Raw genomic sequence first — 3,404 nt, 5'->3', positions numbered from 1 at the left:
GTGCCGGCCCGGGCCCCGCCGCTCTCCCTCGGCAACAACTTCTCGGGGAGCCGGAGCGGCGGCAGCAGCAGCAGCAGCACCGCCGGGTTTCCGGCGGCTCCGGCGCTGCCAGCGAGGAGGCGGGGATGCCCCCGCCGCCGGCCCCGGCCCCGCCGCCGCCTGGCCCGGCCCCCCCGCCTGGCCCGGCCCCGGCCCCCCCCCCGCCGCCGACGGGGGCTGGGATCCCCCGGGACGGGCTGGGACCGAGCCCAGGGGAGGGGGACGAACGGGGTCCCTGCGGTCAGACGGCGGCTACGGGTTGGGACGTGGACGCTGGGGTGGGCAGAATAACCAGGGATGACAGGATAACCGGAGCGGGACGTGGAGTTTGGAGTAGGAGAGATCCCCCGGGGTCGGATAGGGTCACCAGGGATCCGGCAAAACCCCCGTGTTGGGACAATGTCCGTGAAATCGGAGGATCCCCGAAATCGGAGGATCCCTGAAATCGGAGGATCCCTGAAATCAGAAGGCCCCCTGTATCTGTCAGAGACCCCAGGGTCCAATAGGATCCCCAGGATTAGGCAGGGTCCCCGGGGGTCCGATACAGTCCCTGGGGTCGGGCAGGGTCCCCAGGGATCAGGCTAGACCCCGTAGTAGGAGAGTCCCTGAAATCAGCAGGTCCCAAAAGTCAGGGGGCTCCCTGGTGTCTCACAAGGTCCCCTGGGATCAGAGAGGGTCCCATGAGATCAGACCAGCCCCCTGTAGTAAGACAGTGCCTGAAATCAGAGAGTCCTCATGGTCAGGCAGGGTCCCGGGGGTGAGGCAGGGTCCGGGGTGGCACAGTGTCCCTGGGGCTGGGCTCAGGTCAGACCCCAGGAGCAGCAGGACAGGGCGCAGGGTGGATGGAGAGAGGTGAGGGATGCTCCATGGAGCAAAGTCCAGGGCTCAGGTCTGTGTAGCCACGTGGCTCCCTCAGCCACAGCAGCGGCTCCTGGCCATGGGGTGGTCTCTGGACAGTGGATTTTGGCAGAGGGGTGATGCCCCAAGGAAAACAGCTGGGGAATGGTCTTTAGTAGCAGAAGTGGTTAACACTAGTCTTGCTCAGAGCTATTGTTCTCCACTGGTATTCAGCTTTGCAGAATATTCTTCTGCAGCTATTTCAGGCCTGCTGGAGGGCTCATGTACCCAACAGCCTGCCTGGTTTTTCTTCTAATTATTTCAGTCAGTCTAAAAAAAGACATTACCTCCCTCTGCAAACCTTGCCTCAATTGTTCTCAGCACAGAAAATAAGAAGGAAAGGAGAATAAAAGTCTGACACTCTACCTCCAGGTTAAATGCTCTTCTGCATAGGTATGGCAAGTGCTGAGAGGAAAAACAGGAGGCAGCTTCTGCTAACCAGAGGTGGAAGGGATAGCAGAGCATCCATCAGGGCAGGCTACCCCCATCCTGCAGGGCCAGGGGTTAATGGAGGAGCTGGGAATCACCCTGGGACACACCAGGACTTGAAATGAGAAATCCTGGTACTGTCAAGGCACGTTGACAGGAGAATGATTGCTGTGTCAGCAGAAAGACATCTCACATGGGAGGGAGCAGCTAATAGCTGTGCTGTGATGAATCTGGGTTTTGACAAGAGGCTGAGGCACCAAATGCACTCGGAAAAGCCAAGGGAGGACAGACAGGGTCTAACTGGTTGTAACTGTTGTGAGCAGGGAGAGAACGTCAAGAGGGAGGATGAACTGTGCTGACCACCATGGTCAGGGCATTGCCCAAGCACTGCATTTGCCCTCCCTCTCCTCTGACCTGCAGGATTTTGGTGTAGGACCCTCCTGTTTGCTGCATTTGCACAGGGCTGCAAGAGCAGCAGGGGCTGAGCCAGGACTGGAGCTCCTAAGAGAAGCTACACACAAATAATTATTAGTGATAATTAGCAAAAGCACACTGATGACATCTCCTTCCTATCAGCTCAGCTCAGTTTGGCAAAGGCTCTGGTCTCTCCAAGACAATCCCCATGTTGTATAAACACCTTCTGTGCCTTCCCTGCTCCTCCTTCATGGCCAAGAGCCAAATTAGGCAAAGAAAATGCTGCCACAAGCATCAGTGATGGCACAGAGGGGCCTGGCCAGTGGCCAGGGATTTGACAGTATCCTTCAGGTCCCTTCTTTACCTGGCACAACAGGCACCTCTGAAAGATATGTCAAGAAAATTGTGAGTGGCCATCAGCATTCAGAGCTGTCACCAAGCCAGCGTTAGCTCTCTGTTGCCTAACACCAGGTGGGAGCTGGTTTTAAAACATATTTTCTTTGTTTAATTTCCTGAGCCATCAAAATGGGATCTTGGGTGGGAAGTGGGATCATCCCAGCTCGCCCACAGCCTTCTCAGTGGGTATATGAGAGCAAGACAGGGCGCCAAGTTTAGCTCCAGAATGGTGCCAGACATCACAAAATAAACTATTGAAAAAATATTATATTTTAGCCAGGCTTTTAAAGGAACCAAAACCCCCCAAATTACCGGAACTGTTGTTCAGTATTCTCTGTTTTCCTGGCAGGGCTGGGGGAGGTGAGGGGAAGCCTCTGGCTGTACAGATAGGGTGGGAGCTGTGGTTCCAACTCTCCTGGAAAATTTTAATCGGTCAAAAAGTGAAGAATATTTTTAGCATGCCGTCAACGTGCATGTGAGGACGTGTGTGCTGTGGGAGCATGTGGTGCAGAGGCCACATCCCTGTGATTTATCAGCTATCCTCACCCTTGCAGGCAGACCTGGAGAGGCCCACTCTGACCCCCTCCAGCATTGCAGGGGAACCTGTCGTTTACAAGAGGATGTTCAGTTTACAACAACAGGGAGGGTGGTCCAAAAATGCTGCAGGGAGAGGTGTTGGGCACGTGTCTGCAGCCAGGACAGGCGGCCCTGTTGTCTTCTGCATTGATAAGAGATGGCAAAATGCTGCTGCAGCAAAGTGAAATGGAGTCACGAGTGACACCAGGGAGGGTGGGATGGTGAGTCATGAACTGAGGAAGTTTCTTTGCAAGGGGACCCATGAGTTATGCTGCTCTGTGGCTCAATGGCTGCATTTGGGGTCTTGCAAAACTTGGGGTGCAGGATGTAGAGGAGTTCCAGCAAGGTGGGTGTCAGGAGCTCTGGCTGCAGAGATACAGCTTCCCCAAAGCCACTCAGGGAGGAGACAGGACTGGGATGGGTGGGGAGTCCCTCCTGCCCTCCCAAACGTGGACAAACCAGTCTCTCCAGCCACAGACACCACATCAGAGAGCTGTGGTCGCCCTCGTGTCTACCTGCCATCCTTTCCCTGCTCCAGGCAGGGAGCTCTGTCTCCTGCATCCAACCCAAGGTACCCCGTGACCAGGGTCAGCCACTCCACCTGCTCTCGCCTTGGTTTTCCTCCACTTCAAATGGCAATAACCCATCTCCGG

The sequence above is a fragment of the Vidua macroura genome, chromosome 12 (genome assembly GCF_024509145.1).
Source record: "Vidua macroura isolate BioBank_ID:100142 chromosome 12, ASM2450914v1, whole genome shotgun sequence".
Classification (NCBI taxonomy): domain Eukaryota; kingdom Metazoa; phylum Chordata; class Aves; order Passeriformes; family Viduidae; genus Vidua; species Vidua macroura.
This window is presented reverse-complemented; position numbering follows the sequence as displayed.